This window comes from Aotus nancymaae, unplaced genomic scaffold, assembly GCF_030222135.1.
Source record: "Aotus nancymaae isolate 86718 unplaced genomic scaffold, 86718_ANA_hifiasm-v0.15.2.pri h1tg000067l, whole genome shotgun sequence".
NCBI lineage: Eukaryota > Metazoa > Chordata > Mammalia > Primates > Aotidae > Aotus > Aotus nancymaae.
This window is the reverse complement of record NW_026988482.1, coordinates 39,388,434-39,413,143: the sequence shown is the minus strand read 5'-3', so window position 1 is coordinate 39,413,143 and position 24,710 is coordinate 39,388,434. Positions and strand designations below refer to the sequence as shown.

Below are 24,710 nucleotides of genomic sequence, written 5' to 3'. Positions count from 1 at the left end.
AGATGCCTCCAATGACAAACAGCTAATTTTTGTATTTTTAGTAGAGATGGGGTTTCTCCATGTTGGCCCAAAAAAGTTTTAAAATTAAAGAAGGTGGTGGTTGCAAAACATTGTGAATGCACTAAATGATATTGAATTCTACACTTTGATATGTTAAATTGTATGTTATATGAACTTCACCTCACACACAAAAAAAGATTCAAAAGTCAATGTAGGCTGGATGTGGTGTCTCACACTTGTAACCCTAGCACTTTGGGAGGCCTAGGCAGGCAAATCGTTTGAGAGCAGCTTGGCCAACATGGTAAAATCCCATCTCTACTAAAAATACAAAAATTAGCTGGGCATAGTGGTGGACACCTGTAATCCCACCTAGTTGGGAGGCTGAGGAAGGAGCATCACTTCAACCTGGGAGGTGAAGTTTGCAGTTAGCTGAGATCATGCCATTGCACTTTGGGCGACAGAGACCCTGTTGGGGTGGGGGTGTTGCAGAAAGAGAGAGAGAAGAAGAACAAGAAGAAGAAGAGAGGGGGAGAGGGAGAGGGAGGAGAAAGGGGAAGGGGAAGGGAAAGGGAAGGGAAAGGAAAGGGAAGGAGAAAACTGCACATTCCTTCCCCCTTTTCTCCTAACTGATTTCAGAAGAAATGTGTTTATATAAAACAATTTGCATATAACTGTATTGTTGGACTTATAGTATATAGAAATGTAACATATCTGAAAATAACAGCAAAAGGAAGCGGGTGTGAGCAAAGCAGCTTTGGGAAATGATACCAGAATGATGACTTGAGTTGATAGGAAGAAATGAAGTGAATTACAAATGGTTAAGAAGATCTACATAATAAACTCTATAAATATGTACTTGATCTCCTCCTTCTTCCAGGTTCTGTAAAATATATAAAATTATATAAATTAATAATTATTATAATGCATTGTTGGGTTTATAGCATATAAATCTAATATATTGAACAATAATATAAAATGGGGAGAAAATAGAGTTATAGTAAAGTTTCTGTGTTTCACTGGAATTAAGTTAGTGTAAATATGAAGTAGATTTTGGTAAGATGTATATTGTAAGCCCAAGAGAAAACATTAAGAAAATCTTTAAATATGAAATATTATTAAATAACTTAAAATGTTATACTAGAAAATATTGGTTAATCATAAAGGAAAGCATTAAAGGAAAAACAGAGGAACAAAAAAGAATCGAGGCATAGAAACCCAAAAGTAAAGTGGCAGAGGTAAATCTAGCCATATCAATAATGCCATTAAACATAAATAATTACAGAATCCACTTAAAAGTTGGAGTTAATTGGATTGAATTGAAAAACAAAACAAGGTCCAACTCTATGCTGTCTACAGCAAACACACTTTAGATTCAAAGATATGAATAGGATACAAGCCAAAGGATGGAAAACGATATCGTGCAAACAGCAACCATAAGCAAGATGGAGTGGCTATATTAGTATCAGACAGAGGCATTTAAACAAGAACCAAGAAAGGGTGCGATCACCCACAGAGAAGGTAGTGCTAGAGAAGAGCAGAAGATCTGGGGTGGAACTCTGGGAATTCTCAAATTTAAAGGTAGGATGGAGAGGTAGGATCTTGACAAGGAGACCTCCAAACTACATTTTCCCAGGCTATGATATAAGCACACAAGAGAATCCTTCAGTGTCAGCCTGAAGAATGCAGCAGCTGAACTACTCTGCTCACACATTTATGTACTCTTATTTGACTAAAGAGTCAATGAAAGATGTGAACAGTGACTTCCCAAAGCCAGAGAAATACAATAACAGAGCTGAACCTAGAAACTATGATTTCTTCTCTCACATCACACACGCTCATACACAGCAGTGATACAGATGCACTGTCTTACATTTCCTTCTTTCACACTCACCAACTCTCTATCACTGTTTTGGGAGCCCCCGAAGTTTAGACTTGTAGAGGTGCAGCCACGTAGGACCCTGGTAGAAAGAAAGGTTCGAATCAATGGAATAAATTTGAGTTAGGCTGGGAGCGGTGGCTCAGGCCTGTGTAATCCTGGCAGTTTGGGAGGCCGATGTGGGTGGATCACCTGAGGTCAGGAGTTTGAGACCAGCCTGCCCAAACCCCGTCTGTACTAAAAACACACACAAAAAATTAGTTGGGCATGGTGGAGGGCACCTGTAATCCCAGCTACTGGGTTATGCTGATACAGGAGGATCGCTTAAACCTGGGAGGTGGAGGTCGCAGTGAGCTGAGATCATGCCACTGCACTCCAGCCTGGGTGACAGACTGAGAGTCTGCCTCGGGGGAAAAAACAAAAAAACAAAACTTGAGTTGACCACACATTAGGTGTGTCATTGTGGATGACTGGTTAACTTTTATGAATCTTAGTTTCCTTATCTGTGATGTGGAAAGAACCACCCTGTGAGGGAGGTATGATTATGAAGAATGAATGAAGAGCACAGGATCCCTTTGAGTTCAGCCTACATTCCAGGAGCCAAAAAGATTTGAAAACCAGTCACTCTCTCCAGCCCTTTAAGGGTAGCATGAAACTTTCAAGAGGTAATTCTTCGGCAGTGAGAACTTATTTTCACAAATAGAAAGAAACAATTTGGAAGAGTCCAGTGAAAATACTGTGCTGTGTTTCAGATGCCAAAGAATAACCACCATAAAATTTTGACAGCTAACCATAATACAGGATTTATTAACATCTACAGAATGAATGCACAACCAATCTTGCCATGAAAATGCCAGAAAATTAAAGTGATCTTTGTCATTTAAGTGTGTTTTAACCTAAATGGCTAAAGACATCTAATAAATGCCCTTGTGTATTTTTTGTTTGTGTAAACCATCTGTATAGTCAGGATCTCTCATCCTCAGAAACAATAAGAGTTCCAATAGAGATAAGCCCAGCTTTTATCCCTTATAACCCATTTGCCCCTTGGTGTTCACTGTAATAAGTATCCTACCCCAGTGCTATTGTAGATTTTACCAGAGCAGAATCAGGTTGGTTTGTTAACAACAAAAACCAAAACAATAATTATTTGTAGAATAACAGATCAGTATCATCATAAAAACAAATTAAGCCAGCTCTCCTGAGAACATAAGCGATGATATGGGAAGAGATTAGACAGTTTGGGAAACCATAGGACCCCCACTGGGAGTATATCATAGAGTCTGATGCTACTTGCAAATGCAGAATGACTGCAACTTGGGCCAATTTCAGCTTACGGAGTTTTTATTGGCAACATCCTATTGCCAGATATCATGGAAGACTGAGCTAAACATTTTTTGATTTACAACCTACCACATGTTGTGCCATTGGCCTGGGCTCCAGAGTTAACCCATAGATTTTATTCTGTTCCAATTCTAGGCAATTGGGAGCAATTACTATGTTCAGAAAGATTCTGATGCTCACTGGAAGACAGGTTTGGATGATGCCAAGTACTTTTTTTTTTCTCAGTTGCCCAGGCTGGAGTACAATGGCACAATCTCGGCTCATTGCAACCTCGGCCTCCCAGGTTCAATCAGTTCTTCTGCCTCAGCCTCCCAAGTAGCTGGGATTACAGGCATGTGGCACCATGTCTGGCTAACTTTTTTTTTTTATTTTTAGTAGAGACAGTTTCACCATACTGACCAGGCTGGTCTCGAACTCCTGACCTTGTGATCTGCCAGTCTCAGCCTTGCAAAGTGCTGGGACTACAGGCGTGAGCCACGATGCTTGGCTGATGCCAAGTACTGTTTAAAAATTATTGCTGCCAGTGGAAGGAAGAAAATCACAGATAGAGTAGAAGTTTCTGCTTTCATGCTGAAAAGACAGAACATAAAGATATGGACAAGTCTAGAAAGGTGCTAAATAGAGTGATCTTGACTCATTATTTGGTAGTACTGCCTATAGGACTTTACAGGTGAAGTAAACTGGAGTTCTTAATGCACATTCTTGGAAGAAATTGTCTCCTCTTGGTTTTGGATGCCTGATGGGGAGTAAGGAGCATCATTTATTTAGAAGAAACTGGGAGGGAGGAGAAAGAATGGAAAGCAAAGGTAATCATAATACATTTCCTTGCTGTCATTCATAGAATTGCTATTTTAGGTGGGTGTTTTAATGGTGCTAATCAACTCTTCAATTAAACAACAGGTACTATTTAGAAAGGGGAAATGGATTTACTGACCTTTATAGGAATTATTTTTCTCTTCCTGGCAAGAATACATGCTCTATTCTTGCCTTTATATGTTTTTTTCTTTTAAGTTGACATTTGCAGTATGTGGATATTATATTAAAATATAATATCCATTCTTTTTTCTGAATTATAAAAATCAGCTTAGCATGATGCATTTCTTTTTGAGATAAAGGGAAACAGCTGAATTTATGAAAATAAATCTAAAAACACTATTTTGATTGGAGCTGAATCTTTTCTTGGGTTTTCCTTATTACATTGTAAGTCCTTTATCCTTTAAAGCTATTCATTAATTCATGAAGCCAAAAATCATTAAGAGTACTACCTCATTATAAATTGTTGGGACAAGCTTTTTGTGCCAGAGTTTTACACTGACAATAGCTTCTAGGTTGTAACATTTTCTTTAACTGCTCATGTCAACTGGCCAGCATTACATCATTGTTGACAAGTCTCCAAATCAGAGTGACTGCTGAGTGTGTCCATTCAACAAAAATATCATTGCACATTGTTCTGAAGAATAGCCTTAAGAGCAGGAGTGTATCTCTCATCTTTCCCAATGCTTTCCCCTATCATTAACTAGTAATTCTAATAACCTTGTGACAGAGTCCACTGTGAACATGCCCACTTAAAGAAAGGAAGAAAAAAGAGGAAACATTCTACAGAAAGAGCTGTGTCAGAGGTTACGCGTTGCCAGTGTCACTTTCTGATAGGAGCAGCTGCCTTTCAATGATTTGCTTTTTTCAATGGTCAATTACACTCTAGAGTGGTTGATCAGATCAATAATGCTTCTTAAATTGCTGAGGAATCTGAGGCTGGGTTGACAGGAACAACATCCTCTCCTCCTCATTTCAGTCAAATCAGTCAGCCACAGGCCTCCTGCAAGGTAACAAAATTGGCAGAGCTGTGGGGTCTGATATTCCAATTGTCCTTCCAGGGAGGAAAAGCATCCCTGGAATCTCAGAGTCACAGACTCTTATAGTTTAAAAGAAATATCCAGTGGTTTTTAACTGTATCTTGCATCATGGTCTTCTATGAATCCAACACAAGCCATGTATGAAATCTCTTTCCCCAAAAATACACATAAAATCTTCCTGTAATTAAAGCTCACTCATGAAACTCACCTTTGCTTTTTCAGGTGAGGAAATACAGACTCCGCAAGGTGAAGTTACATGCCCAAGTTCACATAACTTCTAACTCAGGCATCTGTCAAATTCTCTGTTGATACCTCATGAGAGTTCTGAGGTGATCAGTTCTTCATCTGTTCTAGGAAACAGTACTCTGGTTCTATATAGTTCAGCTTTGTTCATGCATTTAACAGTATGTATTGAGTTCTAGAGCCAGGCACTGTGCTCGTTCATTCTTATCTTCCATAGTGCTAGTCCCACAAACCAAAGAAGAATCAAAATGGCAGTCTTACATGTTAATTTTACCTGTTGGAAAAGTTCAGAGAATGCTGTTTAGCTGATTCTTTTTGTCAGACAAGGAAAATAGACCTCTAAAACAGCTGTAACTGCCTTAGAATCCTAAATTTTCCCTCTGGTACTTTTACAATCAAACCCAATTCTCTGCCTGGTGTTGAAGACCCATTCATACATATAAAATTTTATGTTCTGTCCCATCTTTCCAGACCCCTGTACTCAAAACCACTTCGTTCAAGACACACCATTCTACTCTGTACCAAATCATTAAAAAAAAAAATCAGTACTATTCTTCTTTCAAGTGATTTCCATCCAGAAATTACTATAGCTTTATCCCTCCTTCCAGGCCTGAGTCCCATCTCCCTTTCTCTGTGACTCCTGTCCTGATCACCTGACTTAAAATCTCCACCTCCCCTTTTCCTCATAATTCCTATGGCTCATATGGCTATGTCCACTTGGAAGTTAACAGTTGATAGTCCTGCTTTATTTTTTCATGCATATATGACTTAGCACCACTAAATATGTCTATTGTTCATTATATACCCAACTTCCCTTGATAGGTTGATTCAAATGAAGTCTAGTAAAAAATGGCCTCCCTTCAAAGGAATCCCAGATTATTTCTATTTTTAATAATTGATAATTAACAGCCTAATCTATCCACATGTTGAAATCCTAGAGCCTGCCTTGAATGTGGATCCCTCAGCCAAGAATACTCAGCTCATTTTAATTTTCTTCCAGAGTCCAGAAAACCTTGGAAAGCTGCTTTAAGGGGTAATGGAATGAAAAACCAGACCAAAGCAACCAGACATGGGTTTCTTCTCTAAATGAACATTCCATAAGCCCAACACAGAGCATCTTCCATTTCACTGCTCAGCCCCCAAATACCTCCTGGTTATAATTAAGTACTTCAAAGTTTTCCAAACACCCTTTTAGAAATGACTGCCCCAAATACAAAGTAATGTTCAATCAGATGTAAATCACTGCACAGCAGGGCAGGAGAGGGATGGAAAGTGGTCATCCTCACTTGGACTCATCAGCAAGTCTAGTCCCTTGATGAGGATTTTCATTTTCTCATTTGTCATTCTAGCCACTGAATTCTCAAGTGGCCAATTTGTTCCCTATTGGTAATCAGCTAGTTATTTTTCCTCTCATTTCTCTCTCTGGGACTGTTGGACTGTTTGGAGCAATTCATCACCCATTTGGGACTAATCCTTCTGTGTAGGGAAGTGGGGGAGGGAAGCTACTATCCTGGAGAAGATAAAGTAGAAGACTATTTCCCCGTTTATATTCAGTTGTTAAACAATGATTTCCCCAAAGAGGTAAGTAAAATGACATAACTGCCTAAGAGTGAAACAGTGAAAGCTTTAGGGGTAAGTGCCTTATGCAATGGAAATTATCCCCGGCTGTGAAGTTTGTTACTCTGACATGACTTGTTCTTAGACTGTCTTTACAACCCCCAACGGAGCATCATCTTACATTCATTACTTAAATTTGCAGGAAGCTGCATCTATGAAAATTATAAATACAGAAAGGAGAGTTTTAAATATGTATAATGCATTGGTGGAAGCAATTTTACCCTATCAACTAGGAAGAAGGTAGCCTTTGAAGGTTGTTTTGTCTGCAACAAAAAAGTTTGAATGTTCTTCCATTTGTTCTCGCCAAGTCTTCTCGATTACAGCGTTTCACTTTGATTTGCCTTTTGTCCTCTCTTCCTCCCTCCAGCAGTCTCTCTCTGTCTCCAATGAAATCATTTCCAAACGTGTTTTCAGGGATTCCATTTTTCTAAGTTCACGTCAGGTGCCATGGAAAGGTTGACCCCGCCACTCATTGCAAATGAGTCTCTGGTGTCGGTGCGTTTTCTAATTAGTGGGTGTCTAAGTTGATCTCTCAGATTTCCCTCGGTCCTTCTGAGGAACCTAATTTCAAACCCTCAAGGCTGACTCTGTTCACCGGAGCCAAAGGTTTACATTTCCGAAGTCCACGTTCAGCCTTAAGAAAGATGTTAGTGTGACACAAATTGGCATTTTCTTGGCATGTTCTTTGCTCACAGCAAACTCTTTATTCCTTGGAAGGAAGCTGAGAGTTGAAAACCCCTTCTAGCTATTTCCTTAGAGACACTCTGAATTTGGGCAGCAACATGATCTGAATCTTGAAATGTTTATCTTCCTCCACCGTTTTTCATGTCTTGAATCCTTTCTTGTGTCCTTTATTCTTCATATAAACATCCACATATGTAACTTCACTTTTAGGTGTATCTAGCTATAAGGAAAATGAAAAGAGACAGAGAAAGCACGTTTACACACCCCATATCGAGTGTTCTTGCTTTTCATCTGCCAGTTCCCTCCACGCATGGCTGTTTTCACAATGGGTGATATCACCCAACAGCTGTCTTGGACTGGAAACTAAAATGCTTGTAGAACTTCAGTTTTTTTTGTCTTACTTACTTAAATTTGTCCCTTTTCCAACAATACTAAAAAAATAAAAGTCTAGCTGCCTTCAGTGGGAAATTATTCCTACAACTTAAAATAAATTGTTTTACAACTTACTCTCCTAAGGTTTTGTTGTAATTGTCCCTAATTCTAAATTTGCTTTCAGGAATCATTAACTGTGATTATATGGACGTGAGCTTTTATATTTGGTATTTGATAAAACAAGAAAATTGATTTTGTAAAAACCTGTTTTCCATCTGCAATTTGTGAGTAGGAAATGGGTGGAAAGAAGTAATGCATTACCTGCCTGGTGTTCTCAGGCTGACCTAAACCAGAACTTCAATATCTCATGTACTGCATATTGGTTGTTTAGCCTCTGGATTTGCTGAACTTAGTGAGCAGAGATCTTTGTGCCTCATTCTCCATAATTAGTGTGATTATTTACTGATGTCCCTCAACCTCACTCTTCTGAAAATGGCAGATTCTTTCATTATCACCAAAAATATCTTCCTTACTAAAGTCTTGATTTCTGAGATTCTTATTAGGTTGACATACAAGTAATTGTGATTTTTGCCATTACTTTTAATACTTTTCTTCCAGTTCTTCCATTGTCTTATCTTGAGCCCTATCTTCATTACAGTATCTGTCCCCTGACCCTTTTCCTTACTTTGAACATTATGTTATTCCCAAACAAGTGTACTTGTGAGAGAGTATGAAGATCTCCAACGAGTACCGCTCCTGAAATCCACAGACTACCACCATTTCATGATGGGTACCTGCAGACATTGCTTACTGCTCCCCAGATTTTTGCAAACTAAACATACCTATTTAACCAGCACCTAGATCAAGGAGAATTTCTGAACTTTTATAGCCACTGGACAGAATAATGTCTATTGAAACTAATTTTAAAAAATGAGGCTTATATTTTGTCTATTTCATTTGTAATCATTCAATTTTCTTGAATTAAAAAAAAAATGCATTGGCCTGTGAATGGTTACAAATAAATAACCAAAGAAAATGAAACAAAACTAGTCCTTCACCTCTGATCATTTGAGAAGAACTGGTCTAGATGACCTGAGAACCCCTATCAGATTTTGTGTCTGGTTATTTTCAGCTGCTAATTTGAGCTTTCCTGTGAGAACCAACCCTTCACATGAGGCCCAGCTCTCTAAACAGTCAGGATAACACCCCTACTCACCAGAGGCTGTCTCACTCTCCCAAGAATCCACATCTTTGGGCTTAAACAGAGTTAACACAATGAGTCTGTTCAGGGCCTTGAGTTGATTTCCTTGGGATCCCTGCCCTGCAAATATCAGTGGGGCTTGGATACAACTAGGAAAAGATTCCCTGGCTGAAGGCTAACTTCGATTTTAATGATTATTACATCATAGTATACTCTATAGAAATTATCTTCCTGGTTTTTATATAGAAGCTGACAGGCAGTACTGGACCTTTCCTCCTCGCGTGCCAAGATTATCTGCGGATGTCAAACTTTCCTGTTGTGAATGGGTACAAGTTGTGATATTGCCATTCAAGCACTTCCAGTAGCAGTAAGAGGAAAATAATGAACCAACTCCCCTCAGAGAGGAAGTGCCTTTTCAAATAGGTTGTTGGTCATGAGCATAGTGGCTGCCTCCTTCCTACCAGGAACAGCCCCGCCTCCTAAATTGCTGATTCTCCCCTCACAGGCTGTTTAGATTGGCATGACCATAGGATGTGTGCTAGGGGCAGCGTTTGGCATATTCCCACTTATCCCACAAGCACTTTGGGAAAGAATTAACTGTGTATTTTCCTGGAAAGACATAATTTCCCTTACTCATTAATTGTGTCTTCATAACAAATGCCTTGAAAATGGGGCACATGTGACATTATAAGCCTTCTACAAGCCCCATTCTCTATGTTTTTTAATTGCTTCAGGAATGAATTGTTGGAATGGAGGAGGTGTTACACAGAGCCATAAATCTGGAAGAGCCCTTAGTGACCAGCTAACAAATTTCTCTTCCATTTTTTGGATGGTAAAACCGAAACCCAGAAAAGGCATGTGATTTGATGAAGATGAGTTTCCAAGATACATATTGGATTTCGGGGCTTTATGTTTTTACTTTTATTTTTATAAGCTTGTGATGCAAGTAGAATATACCTACTAAAAAGTTACAAGTGGCAACTGTAAAACTCAACACAATTCATAAATACATCCAGGCAGCCAGCACCCAGATTAAGAAGCAGAATAATCCTAGTCCCTACTGAGCCTTCATAATACACCCGAGCTACTGCCTCCTAAGGGTAACAACTATTCTACCTTCTAGTATCATGTGTTATTTTTGTCTATTATTAAACTTCCTATAAATGGTATTAGAGTGTGTTACTTTTGAGCCAGCCTTTCTTTATTCACCACTGTCAGTGAGATTCATCCATTGTTACAGTTAGTTTTAATGCATTGCTTTTCATTGCTATATGTCATTCTTTTGTGTGAATATAGTCAACTATTCATCTTTTCAACCACTGATGGACATTTAGGTAGTTTTCAGTTTAGGCCTCTTAGTAGTGCCACTAAGATTATTCCTGTACATATCTTTTGTGAATATATATATAATTGGATTAGGTTTTACTCCTACTTTGTGTCTAATGATGCTCCCCCAAAATGTTAATAGAAGCAGTTGTCAAAATTATGTGCATGTCTTTGAACTGTGTGAGATTGTCTCTGCATTCCTGTCTGTGCCAACCATCCAAAGGGAACCATTTGAGGAATTACAGTAGCCTCGTGATAGTCACCAATACAACATTTATGGTTGGGACTATTTGCAACTACTCTTAAAATCCAAAATAATCACATGACATTTTGTTTATCTCAAATTGTAAGTGATTTCATTATTAGCTTTTATTTTTACTTCAATTATAAGCAATATATAAATTCATTCTTGTTTCATACACATGCTTAATAATACTAATGCTAGAATGTTGGCATTATGATCCCAAGGATTTTGATCTGTTCATCACAGGGTAGCATCAGTGCCTGGCGAAGACGGTGCTAAATAATATTTGTTGAATGATTGAATGATGGATGGTTCTCTTGACTATTGCTCTCCATCCCTAGAACTTCCCCAGAAGTAGTCTCATCTTTGAGTCTTTTGTGTACCTCTGCACTGTTTTTTTCTACATAATGGTGTGTGTGTGTGTGTGTGTGTGTGTGTGTGTGTGTGTGTGTAGTAGGATGATGAAATGCTGTGTGGATTTTCTAAATTAACAGTGTGCCTTATGAATTTTATTTGTTGTCAGTACATAGAAATTTACCTTTTCGTGAGCTGTATAATAGTTCATGGTATGGACATATTACATTTCTACTGTTTCCTATTTTTGGCACCATAAATGATGCTGCAGTGAATACTCTTATGAATATAAGTGTTTCCTGATGGTAGATACCAAGAACTAGAATTGCTGGCTCACAGGTGGTATACATTTTTAATATTTTCAAATCTCCTTCCAAAATGGCCATTCCAATTCATGTTTTCATTGGCAATCTATGGAAGTACCTGCTTCTCACAATGATCAATATTATTAAAACTCAGAAGTTTTTGCCAAAATGATATGTAAAATATGTCATTTAATTTTCATCCCCTTCCATACTACTGATGTTGGGCATCTTTTCACATATTTGTGAATGAAGTTCAAGTTTGATTCAAGCTTGCTGCAAAGATCAAATGCATAGGAGTGGGTGAGGCCTGTCATTCCCTTATCAAGGCATCTCTTTATGACCACGTTCTTTATCCTGATTGTCACGGCTGTTAAGAATCCTAGATAATCCCTAGATGTTTCTCCACCCAGATGCTAAGAGTATACAATAGTGACTCAAATGTTTCTTCAGAATCCCAGGTGACAGGAGGACATCTTGACCTGTCCAATTTGTTGGTATAAAGCAAAGCATTTGAAGAATGAATTTTCCAGTTAATTATTCTAGTGCTTTCTCTTTGTTTCTCTTTGTACTAGGAACTAGAAGAAGAAAAAATGTTGTACTATGAGGCTTAACTATCTGCAAACCATAAAAAGTCTGAAACTGCAACTAAACCTGTAATGAGCATATTGATTATATTCCTGAATGTTGGAGTCATTACCTAACCAATGTTAAGGTCAGGAGTTCCAGAGGCTGACTGCCCAGCCTTTAATCCTGGTCTTTGCTGGTTTGCAAGCTTGGGCATGTTGAATGAAGTTTGGGAACTTCTGTTCCTTGCTTTCATTTTCTATCAAATAGAGCAAATAATAAAACCCACTTCATGAAATCATTGAGAAGACTAATTGATCAATATAAATGAAAGGTGCTTAGGACAAAGCCTGGTACATATTCAATATTCTGTACAGGTTGTTATTGATAAGGTTAATTTTGATTGGATCTTTGATCAAGGTTTGAATTGAAACTTAGAAAATGTTCAGTTCTTTTCTGCTTTTATACTGGGGAAGAAGATCACTCTAGTGTGCCTTCCACAGTTCATCCATCAGTCTGTCCTTACTTGGGATAGAAGAGGCCATTTGGCCTTTGTTGTTAATGTTATACACAGCTCCTTGCAGGTTTTTAGTCTAGGACATGCAAAAGACTATTTAACAAATGAACCTGCAAGACTGCTAAATCTCATATGAATTTTTACCCAGAGCCTAAACTGAAACAAGTTTCTCAGACCTTGACTTTGTAAACCCTTGGCTGACATTTCGTTGGCAATCTAACACCTTGCCAGAAAGTGTCTTCAGTTTGAATAAATGAGAAAAGATGAGCATTAATTCCAATAACAGACCCAGCAAGGCCAGAAGTTAGTTTCAATTTTTATCGTTTCCTAGGAACCTCACCTTCTAGGCCCTATCTCAGAACCGCTCCATATCTGCCTTGTATTCAGGATAGAATAACCAGAGGTTCACAGGGAGGGAACCCTGATAGAATGAAGTGAGGCCCCAGCTGCCCTTTTTCTCAGTTTCCCCAAGGTTCTTTTTCCTTGAGGTCCAACTACTCTTGTTTTTGGTGATGGGGGTGAGTTAATACCTAAGGGTCTGCATGGAACCATTTGAGAAACACTGGGAAAATGCTCTCATCCCATCTTATCACCACTCATTCCAGAATAGGCTGTTCATGTGGAACTCCTTCCCTGTGAGAATCCTGAAGAGGTTAAGCTGCATCTTCAATGAGAATCTTGCAAAATGTGTTTCTGGGAAGAGTGATGTGAAATTATTGTTATTCCATCAATGCTTCATGTATTTATTCGTGCAGTTATGCCCCCTCTCTTTTTGAGGACTTACCTAATGACTGACACGATGCTATAGACCAAGGGGACAACAGTTAACAAGGCACACACAGTTCCTGCCCTATGTAGCTCCATCTAATGGGGAGACAGACACTGGACATGCAGATACATCAAAGTGTGATGAATGTAAAGGAGGGACCAGGAAGGGCCCCAAAGATCTGGGGGTTTGACTCTAAGCAACCTGGATCATCTCTCTCCCTGTGTGAGTCTACGCTGTCGTGGATGTTATCATGCAGGGTTCCCCTAATGAGGATATTATGTGCTATAGGGCACCAGGGCATGCAGCCAGCTCTGGACTCCAGAGCAATTTATTAAGGTCTCATTACAAGGTCACTTTTGGGGTCCCTGTCATAGGATCACATTGTAGGTGAAATCATGGTATATAACAAAGCTTTTCTGCACATTCACCTTGGAGTAAATTTAAATCCAAGGTGAGACAGAGCAAAAGAAGGTGAGAGAGAGGAAAGAGAACAATAGAGACACAGGTACAAGAGAGAGACAGAGGTAGGGTAGGGTTTGAGCATCCTACACCTATAAATAAATCTGGTACAAACACACTTTCCTTGTCAGGGAGAAAACATGGGAGTTTGACTCTGGACACCTGAGTCAAAAAATATGGCATGAATCATACTCTCATCAATCACCGGCTTTGACCTTGGACAAGTTGCTGAGCTTCTGTGGTCTCTTTCCTCATTTGCAAAATAGAGATTTAAATCACCATATCCCATTAACTGGGTTGTTTTGATGCTTGAATGAGATTAAATAAATTAATGACCATGAACAGTGCTTTCAGAACATGAAACTGTTTTAACAAATACGAGCTGTCCTCATTCTATATAAGTATTTAATATATATATGTACAGTGGTTGCAAGGAACAAAGTCTATGCCCTTGGGATTGGCTTAGGGTCATAGGAAAGACTGAGGCTGTGAAACTCTGGGCTGCCCAGAGAGGATTCTACCATCCTTCTCCCCAGCTGCTGCTGCTTCATTATTTCCAAAGGATATTTCTGTGGTGCTCCTAACTTTCAAAGCACTCATTTCATGCCTAAATGTCTTAAGAATGTCATACCAAATTCACTCAAGCAACCCATCCTTTTCCTTGCAGACTTCTAAGTGGCTATCATTTACTTACAATATTTTTATTGTTATATATATATATATTCATTCACTGCTCGTGAAGCTGGAGGGAGACAGAATACAAGTGTAGGCTGGGTAGAATTGCATTCAGCAAGTCCCCTTAGATCATGTACTCCTAATGGCCGCAAGAAGGAGGAATTGAAGCATGAGGGAATGAGATCAGACTTGGGGGAGACCATTGATGAGAGCCACACTGGCCTAGTCAAGAATGAGACTCCAACAAGTTTATGAACAGTTCCTTCAAAAGCACGCTAGGAAGATGCTAAGCCTGTAACACCTGTGATTCCACCATTCCTTGGTGAAAGAGCAACTCTCTTGGGGAGCTGAGGGCAATGAACTTCCAGAAGCCTTGCCTTTTTCTGATATTTGCAAATGGTATAGCTCTTAGGAACTGCGTCTCCACATCTGTCTGCTATCACCACTAAAGAAAGAAATGTCAAAACCATGTAAAAGAAAATTGAGGATATGTAAGACAGAATGCAACATGGGGAGAACTGAGCGGATCAACCATGCTGCCTACAGGTATGAGCACCCAGACTCAGCATCCTTGTCTCAGGGAGTGATGCAGGATGATTTCTCCAAGTCAGGGCTGGCTGGCTTTGTGCAAGGGTGCAAGGAACATAATCTATGCTTTTGGGGTTGGCTTGGGGGCTGAACATCTCCACTTAGCAGCCTTCAGCCTCCCCATACTCTTTGTCAGTCCAAGAAAGAATGAAAGCATCATGGTAGCCAAAAGAATGGGGACTGTGCAGCTGGAGGAATGGAGTTTAAATCACAGTCCCATCACATAGTAACTGATCTTGGACAATCTGTTTTTTAAAAATTATTTTTATAGACCCTTGGGTACTAAGGGTCTCCCTTAGTACCCAAACTTGGGTGCAGTGACAGTCATAGCTCACCATAACTTCAAACTGCTGGGCTCAAGCAATTACCCTGCCTTGGCCTCCAGAGTAGCTAGAACTATGGTGGCATGGTGCATGCCACCGTGCTTGGCCAATATTTTAATTTTTTGTAAAGATGAGGGTCTTGCTATGTTACCCAGGCTGGTCTCAATCTCCTGGCTTCAAATTATACCCCTGCCTTAGCCTCCCGAAGTGCTGGGATTACAGGCATGAGCCACAGTCTGTGCCCAGCTTGGATGATCTTTTTTATCCTTCCTGAGTCTCAATTTCCTTGTCTGAAAAATGAAGACTATATTATTCTTATAGAGTTCAATTAGAAATTATGGATAAAGTGCTTAGCACAGTCCCTGAGACATAGTAGGTGCATAATCAATAGTAGTTTGATTCACTCACTCATCTATCCAGTCATTTCAAGGAGGCAGCATGATCGTAGCATAACATAGCATAAAGCCTTCTTACAAGTCTTCCCTTCTTTCCACAAAGGTGACTTTATCATCAAACCTGTTCAGACCATTTTATTAAAATTTCAAACTTGTATCACAGATGCCGTGTCCACAGTCTTCCACAGCCTTCCTTTTTGCACTGCCCCCTTTTTTCCCCAAAGCACTATCACTTTTCTAGCAGATCACATGATTTACTTAGATTTGGCCTGTCTCCTCCTGACAGAATCTAAGTCCCACAAGAACATGTGCCTTCATCTGTAATATATTCCTTGCAAAAGGAAAAAGAAAAAATAAATGATACACATAAGGTGCCCAATTAGTATTGGTCGAATGAGCTAAGAAAGACTCTACAGTCATTGATTAGACCTGGTTCCAGTGCTGGTCCTGCCTTATGCAGATGTTTATAACATTTGGCACATCACTCTTAGCCTACTTTTCTCCCCAATGATACTGATGATGATGATTTCAATCCCTTGGAGTCCAGAGAACTAAATGAGATAATGTCTGTAAAGCACTAGAAATAGCATCTGGGGCCTAATAACTGCTAACTAAATGAAGACTATTAAAATGAAAATTTTCTTATTTCTTGATTTTCATGCTAGTGTAGACGCACAAGCTCTCATCCAGTCATTCCCAGAAACATCCACCTCTAGTCTTATTCTAAACTCCCTACCTCATGTGTGTTAAACAGCCAATAATGTGAACTCCACCTCCCTTCTCTGCCCCTCCAGTTACCAATTTCCAGAGAATCACAGACAGAATGATGGCCAGTGAGAAAATCCAGAGATTATCACAGATATTTGGCTCCATTGTGTTTGACTAGTGCTGGGATCCAGACAGTGTTACTGCTCACCAGTTTATCATCAACAAATCGTAGGACTCCTATGGATCTATCTTGCAGTGGAAGCCAAAACCATGGTGACTGGCTTCAAGGAGTTTATCAACCAAAATTTTCTCAAGTGTAGAACAAGGCCAATAGCCATGTTAGTCTGCAGATGTGTGTGTGTGTGTGTGCGTGCGCACGTGCATGTGTGTGGATTATATCAGTGGAGACTGAGGGTGTGCAAGAGCCAGACAGGTCTCTAGCTCATTCTAGCTGACAGAGGCAGCCTGCCATTTCTTCCTAGATCCTGCTCCCTAATATAAAAACTTTAAGGCACACATATACAATGAATTACAAACAAGTCCTGTAGACTAAGTTCAGATCTCAGCTCTGTTGTGTGTCTTTGGGTATAACACCTGGTCTCTCTGAAAATAATTTAGTTAATAAATTAGAGACAGGATCTCACTCTGTGACCCTGGCTGAAGTACACTGGCATGATCATAGTTCACTGCAGCCTCAAACTCCTGGGCTCAAGTGATCCTCCTACCTCAGCCTCCCAAGTAGTTGGGACTACAGGCATGCATCACCAAAGCCTGAGTAATTATTTTTTATTTTCTAGAGATGGAGTCTTACTCTGTTAGCAAGGCTGGTGTTGAAATTCTGGCCTCAAGTGATCCTCCCACCTTAGCCTACAGAGTGGCTGGAATTACAGGCATCAGCCACAGCACCTGGTCCAAAAATAATTGTAACAGGCAACATATGTTGCATACTTACTATGTGCCAGATGCCTTACATATATTGGTCATTTGTTCAGCCATTTGTTCAATGTTTATGAAGTGCCAGCTTCACACCAAGTGCTGTGGATACTGCAGTGAACAGAACAGCCCAACTTCCTATCTCATTAAACTGTGAGACTGGTAATGGAGACACAAAGCAAGTAATCCACTGTGCATCTCTTTAATCATAATTAGATATTCATTAAAACATGTATTAAGCCTCATACTACTTGATCAATGAATTGTGATCAGTGTCATAAAGCAGAAGTGATAGGGTGTTCCCTGGGAATGTGTCCTGGGACGGTGGGTAGCTGGACTGGTCTGAAAGCTCAGTCAAGGTGTCTTAGTAGAAATGACATCTTAATTATAAAATTGAAGGATGAAGAGGGTTAGCTGTGTAGTCCCATTTTGCAGATGAAGAAACTGAAGGTCAGAGAAGTCACATTACTTGTTCAAAAAACCACAGTTAGCATTTGATGGACTTCAAATTTGGACCCTGTTTTTTCTAATTCAAATCTGTGGTCCTTTCTGTCAGGCTAGTGTTCTTAGACTGAAGCATATGTCAAAATTAACACCAAGGACTGTTGCAAAATCTGTATGCTAGGGTTCCTTCAAGAGACTCCGATTCAAGTTAAGGGTAGTAGCTCTTGCCTATAATCCCAGTACTTTGAGAGGCTGAAGTGGGAGGATCACTGGAGGATAGGAGTTTGAGACTGGCCTGGGCAACATAGCAAGACCCTGTCTCTATCGTTTTATTTTTTAAATAGCAGGGCATGGTGGCACACACCTGTAATCCCAGCTACTCAGGAGGCAGGGATGGGAAGATTACTTGAGCTGAGGAGTTGGAGGCTGCAGGGAGCTATGTGCGTGCCACTGCACTCCCGCCTGGGCAACACAGTGAGATCTTGTCTCTATTTAAAAAGAGAAAGATTCTGACTCAGCGGGTCCAGGGAAACAAGGAAAGTCAAGGCATATTTAAAAGAGCTTCCCAAGTGATTGGGATGCAAAACTAACAATACCCCTGTCTAGGTCTTTCTGCGTCTTACCCCAGAACTTAGGGACAGTGTAACATTTTGGAAGAAAATACCACTGGGAATTAAGGTTCTACCCTATCACTAATGGCTGTGTGATCTAAAGGAAGTTTCACATTCTCTGGTCCTCTGTCTCCACAAGAACACGAGTCTGTTAATACTTCTCAGTCCTGACTATACATTAGAATCACCTGGAAAGCTTAAAAAACATTCATGTTTCCCACTTCCAAAGGACAGCTCCAGAATCTCTGGGGAAAGACCCAGGCAGAGGTATTTACTGGAAGTTTCCATCCGATTTAGCACTAGATGATCTCAAAGGTCCCTTCTGACTTGGAAATCCTCTGCATCTACGAAATCCTTCCTCCCCTCCTGCCTGGAGAATCGAGAAGGAGGGAGGCATGACGGAAGCTCAGCTTAGGGGGTGGGGAATAAGGGAGCGATGCGTTGCCAAGACCTGCTGCTCTACGCTGGCAGTGTCTTTGTGAAAGTAGTAACCTTTTTTTCTAACTGATTTATGTGACAGTTGGAAAGCAGTCCCCAGAACAGCCTGTTCCTCCCCTCGGTGCTATTAACATAAATACGTGCACGGGGCCTTCAGCTCCTGCTTCTCTCTGTGTACAGGAGGCTTAAGGGGCCTTGAAAGCCGGAGGCCGAAGAGAAATCAGAGGAGAGGAAGTGTTGTTAGAGGCACAAGAATGAAAAGGGGAAAAGGACAGGACGTTGCTAAGAGACAATGTCAAGCTGGGCCATGGGATTAACAGCCAGTATCAAAGCAAGTGCTTAATGGTATGTTCTTCCAGTAGGGCCTTTTCCAAGCACGAGTAGAGGGTGAGATTATCAAAGTAATTCCATTTCAAATCGGGCATAAAAGGTCCCTTTCCTTCTTGGGCAGGCCCAAAATGTTGAGTGAAAATTAAGAGATTTGTTTAAAAAATTATCTCTTCTAGCTTGGGGTAAAATAAACTGGATTTTTCACTGTGCGATTTCTCTGAGTCTTTAATATGCTAATAAACATTGAGAGTCACAGAGAAAGTCGAAATTTGCACGCATGCTGAAATAATTTGCAACCTTTTTTATTTAGAAGGGTCAAATGTTTTCCAAGACATATAATAACAACTAATATAATATTTAATATTACAGTTCTAATTATTTGACATGAATTACTTCATTTAACCTAAACGACAACCCTATGAGTTAGGTCTTTTGTTTCCTTCTTTGCACAGATGGAGAAATGAAGGCATTGAAAGGTTAAGTAACTTGCCCCAGATGACACAGCTAGTGGACATGGAGGAAACTTGGACTCTGGAGTTGAATCAGGATCTAGATTCAAATCTTAGTCTTGCCATTTGCTGGAGGGGCATGTTTGGGGAAGTTAACTAACCTCTCTGAGCCTTGGTTTCCTAACTGCAAAGTGGAGAGAATAAAATATACCTTGCAGAGTTGCTGTAGTTGGAGATAATGTATATAAAGCATATAGTAAATACCCCATAAATGGTTATAGATATCATCATTGTCATCTTTTATTTAATGCTCAAAAAGGAAGTTTAAAATGGTGTCCAGAAAAGAATATATGTTTTGGTTAAATAATGTAAAAAAAAATCAGCTGTAGAATTAGACATGTATCAGGATGGGTAAATGATAAAACTTTCCAAAGAAATAGAAAACACTCTTGCTATTTTGGGGGCCAAACTTGCCTCTTCTCAACCAGCTGGCATCGAAGCATCCTCCCTTGGGGCATATAAAGGGGATGTGGCAGGCTTGGGGACCACGTGGGGTGGGGTCATGATTGGAACCAGTGGTTTGGGGAGGAATTGTTGGCTCCTATCTGGCTGGCCATCAGCATCCTTGAGGAGCTTGTTAAAACAGATTCCTAAGCCCTGGCGCTGGTGCTTCTGAGTCTGCAGGTCTATGACAGCTCCCGGGAATATGTAGTTAGTGAGAACTTCCAGCTGATTCTGAATATCGGTCTGCTTTTAAAACCACTGGACCTGATGAAGACTTGGGAAATCTTCTTGCTCAGTTACCCTGCAAGGACTCAGAAGAGCCTGCTATGGTTATTTTTGGAGTCCAGAGAGTCTGTGGCCTTTCTCTGAGCAAGAATCCAATATCACGGCAATTGAGGAACAAATGTTCTCTATGCTTTGTTGTCAGTACAGTGGCCTGAGTAGGTGAGATAAAGGATTGTGCAAGAGGTGGTTCATTAATGATAATAGCATAGTCTTGGGTACCAGATAGGCTTGGGTTCAAATCCCAGCACTGGGTAAGGGAGGAAGATAGGCCACTATTCAGTTGGCACAGTGACAATAGCATAAGGAATGTAGTGGGTGCATGTCACCCTGGAAAGCCATGAGGTTTTAAATTGTTACTGTGTGTGCTGTCACCTTTATGATACAAGTGAGAAGCCCAACAATATCTTGAATCACAATTTAGTAACTGTTTTCAAGACAACAGGAAATAAAAACATTTCTGTGTTTTTATATATTGACATATTTTCTTTTCTTGAATGAAATGCAAGTGAGTAGTATTTTAGGGGCTGGCTTTAAATTAATCTTGATTTCATTATTGAATAGACTGAAAATTTACTAAGATATTTCATTGTTTTCTTAAAGTGATGATTTCAAGCCTCCTAAATATTTATACCAGCCTTTTCTTCTTAGGGGGAAAGATGGAGGGCTAACCTTGGTCACTGTTGTCAGCTTATTGTAACTTAGTCCCTGAAATAGTTCATACTTGGAAATTAAATTCTTCATTAAAATGTTGCTGTAGTAAAGTAGTTCTGAAAAAAATTAATCTCAGTGCTTCCTCTTGCTGGCTGTGCCATCAGAGGCAATATTCTTAAACTCTCTGAACCTTAGTTTCTTCATCTCTAATTCAAGAATAACTATGTCCCCAATTTTAATAGGTTTCTAGAAGGATTAAGTGAGAGGAACTAAATCAAGTACTGGTTAAAGGCCTGGCACATAATAAAGGCTTAGTAAACCATTGCAGTCGTTATCATTTTGTCCATATTCAGTTGACTTATTATCTGTATGACTGTGGACAAATCACTCTGCCTTCCTGTGTGTCATTTTCCTTATTTGGGAAATAGGAACAATGATACCAAACCACAGTGTTGTTGTAAACATTAAATGAGAGATTATTACATGTAAAACACCTAGCAGCATGCTTGATGTACCAAAAGTATTAAACAAATGCTAGCTGCTATTATTTGCAAGACCGACAGGTGTTCTTTGTACTTGAGTCTCTTAAGTCATTCATTCATTTGAGAACACATGTCAGAAACCTCCAATATGAAGGAAAGTACTTGATATAAATTCTTCTTCATGCATTTGGCCACCGTAAAAACAGAGTGCCTTGAATGTATGATGTTACTTCCTTCTGCTCTTAAGAGGGCATCCCAGGAGAAGGCAGAGTCAAAGAGGCAGATGGGAAGCAAACCCTGCACCCATCAAGTCCCATAGCCCCTTTGTCTATGGACCTTCTGCCAGTATCTTCTGTAAGGTATGTTCTTTCACCCATGGTTGACTACCACTGTGCACCATGCTAGATACTAAGGACAGAGTGAGAAACTAATAGGCGTGATCTCTCCCCTCATGGAGGTTTGAGGTAAGAGAAAGGACTCCCTTTTTCTTGGAGTGCAGAGGCTGAAAGTTAAAGAGCATATTTGGCAGAGGTCAGACAGGTGAGTGAAAATGATGTGTATAAAGAACTGAAAGAAAGGAAGTGTGGCTGAAACGTGACAGGAGAGAGGGGATGTGGAGAGAAGAGATCAAAGAGGTAAATGTAGGTCCCATATGCAGGGCCTCCAAAGCAAAGGACATTGAGGACACATTGCAAGGCTTTGAGCAGAAGGTGGCATAATCAGATTTGGGATTTAGAAAAACTACTCTGGCTGCTTTATGAGGAAAAAAATGTTTGTATGGAGTGGGATAGAGGAAGGATACTTAAGTTTTCTTGTGTCTGATGGCACAATAATTGCTCCATCCTCTTGGGTTGAACCCAAGGCTAGTTGGGGAGGTAGGAGAGCAGGAGAATGTAATGTCAAATATGGCCATCACTTGCTGGTGCCGAGAAATAAGCGGTATGGTACTCAATAGATATTACATGTGTATTTTGTGGTGGGCCAACAGTCCCCACCTCCTGCTATTCACACTCTTAAGTAATCCACTCTCCTTGAGGGTAGACTGGATCTACTGACTTCCTTCTAGTGAGCAGAATACAGTAAAAGTAATAGATGTCACTTCCATGCTTGCCTTAAAAAAGGCTGAGCCCTCAACCTTGTGGCATTCTCTCTGTTGCTGTCTGATGAAGCTCTCTATGGAGAAGCCCACATAGCAAGGAATTGAGGGCAGCCTCTAGTGATCAGCCAGTGACTACTGAAGGCCTTACGGTAACAACCTATGAGGAACTGAATCCTGCCAGCAATCATTGACTGAGCTAGGAAATGGATCCAGCCCCAGTTGAGAGGAGTATGGCTCCGGCTCGCACCTTCCCTGTAGCCTGGGCAAGACCCTGGAACAGGATACAGGTAACCTGTGCCTGGCTTCCTGACCCACAGAAACTGTGAGATAAGAAATGTGTGTTGTTTTAGGGTAATTTGTTACACAGCAACATAGAACTAAGACACTATTATACAACGTCACAGAAGGCAAGAGAGGTACAGTATTGAGAAGAGAAAGTGACTAGCTTTGTCAAATGTGATAGGGAGAACAAAGATAACCCAGGATGGTAAGGAATGAGAAAGCATTGAGTCTGGCAAGTAGGCAAGTACCACAATTTGCAAGGAAGCAGTGAGAGTATGCTGGGTGGGCTGGGGTGGAAAAGATAGGAAGCAAGTCATCCATGAGTTTATGTTTAGATCCTATGTGTTGCAACCAAATTTAAAGTACCATTACTGCTGCAGGCGGAAGTATGATCTTTTCAGGATGAATAATAAGATCTGTTTTTGCTTTCTATTTCTTGTTCGAATTCTTGCTTAAATCTTATGATCCTGAGCTTCTAAAAACTCTTCTAAAGGCATCTATTAATGAATTTAGCATCTGGCTTTGCAGTGCTGATCCAAATTCTCCATTCTCTTTCTCTGGATTCTGTTCCCAGTAATACATTTCCTGTGCCCCCAATGCGTCTTTTCTACGTATGATCTGTTGTCTTTGGAGCCAACTTGGGAACAATGTGGAAAATCTATTCATGGTAATCTGGGAGTGTGGTCTTGATAGAGAATCAAGTTCAAGTTGCTTGAATTTGTTACCTAGGAGAAACTTCATGGACTGTCAAATGACACCCCAGGTATTTTCCCTCTCTCTAGCTTTAACTGTTCCCATTCAGCTCAGAGCAGGGGATTTGGAGCCACATAATTGCTGTGTGGCGTTGAGGAAATGACTTTACCTTTCTGAGCACCAATTTCCTCTACTGCAAAATGTTGGTAGTAATATACCTTTCTCTTGGGGTTGTTTTGAGGAGAATGAAAGGAGCTGACATGTATAAAGAGCTGAGCAAGAGCTTAGCACAAACCCTTTTCTGAGCCCCTTGCTGCTGTGATACAGCAGCTAATCTTGAGTTTGCTTACCTGCATGGCAAATTCAAACATTCTAGAGGCTGCCAGGCCAGCTGCCTGAGACATGTCATAAACAGCCAGGGGAGGCAATTTGCTTTCAAAGAGAAATAGACAGAAGGAGTCAAAACAAGCACGTGAGCAGTGGGTCCAGCCCCGAGCCAGGGCAAATTTGGCACTTGGCAGTAGCAACAGCAAGATGTGCACCGCCCAGAAAGTATGTCTCTGCAGGACCTCACAAGCTCAGGACCATCCCAAAACCTGTCGTCTCTAAGTGCTTGTGGAAAAGATCTGTCAGGGTTACCCATGGTATCTGAACTGACCTATTTTAAAACTAGAGTTGCTTAGAATTACCTTGCTCTAATTTGATTTTTTTTTTTTTTAATGCCATGAAGGCCTGAACCTCCTTCTGTCAACAGAGTTTGTTTTCTCTCTTTAATTCTCTCTGGAGGGGTGTGGAACAGATGCAAGGGCTGCCTGAGAAAAGTATGCAGGACATGAAACAGCTGTCGCCAGCACTTCACGGCACTAAAACTTAGAAAATGACTTGATGCTGGCTGCTGGCATATGAGTTGCCATCCAGGATTCTTCCTGGATACTTATTTTTGTGTTTTCTTTCTTAGAGATAGTTACTGAGTTCCTGGAACATAGATTCTGGCCTCCTCCTCTGGACTGTGATGCGGCTGGCTCCATTTCACTGTTGAGTTTGTGTGTACCTAACTGATTGCCTCTTCAGAGAGGCCCTCCCCGTTAACCCTAT

General features: G+C 40.3%; 1 long non-coding RNA gene across 8 annotated transcripts in view; it reads right to left on the bottom strand.

The window, feature by feature from the left end:
- The window catches only part of LOC105728951 (uncharacterized), a 322,271-nt gene that overhangs the window by 43,287 nt on the left and 254,274 nt on the right, over positions 1-24,710 (bottom strand). For 5 of the 8 annotated variants that reach the window (XR_002479299.2, XR_002479296.2, XR_002479301.2 and 2 more), the window contains 3 exons: positions 7,152-7,834; positions 5,279-5,587; positions 1,892-1,958 (listed from right to left, as the gene is read on the bottom strand). The exons of 1 other annotated variant lie outside the window; for it this stretch is intronic. This is a non-coding gene — a long non-coding RNA (uncharacterized LOC105728951). The remainder of the gene's footprint in view (positions 1-1,891; positions 1,959-5,278; positions 5,588-7,151; positions 7,835-24,710) is intronic. 2 more of the 8 variants (XR_010339004.1, XR_010339006.1) reach the window with 2 other exon arrangements.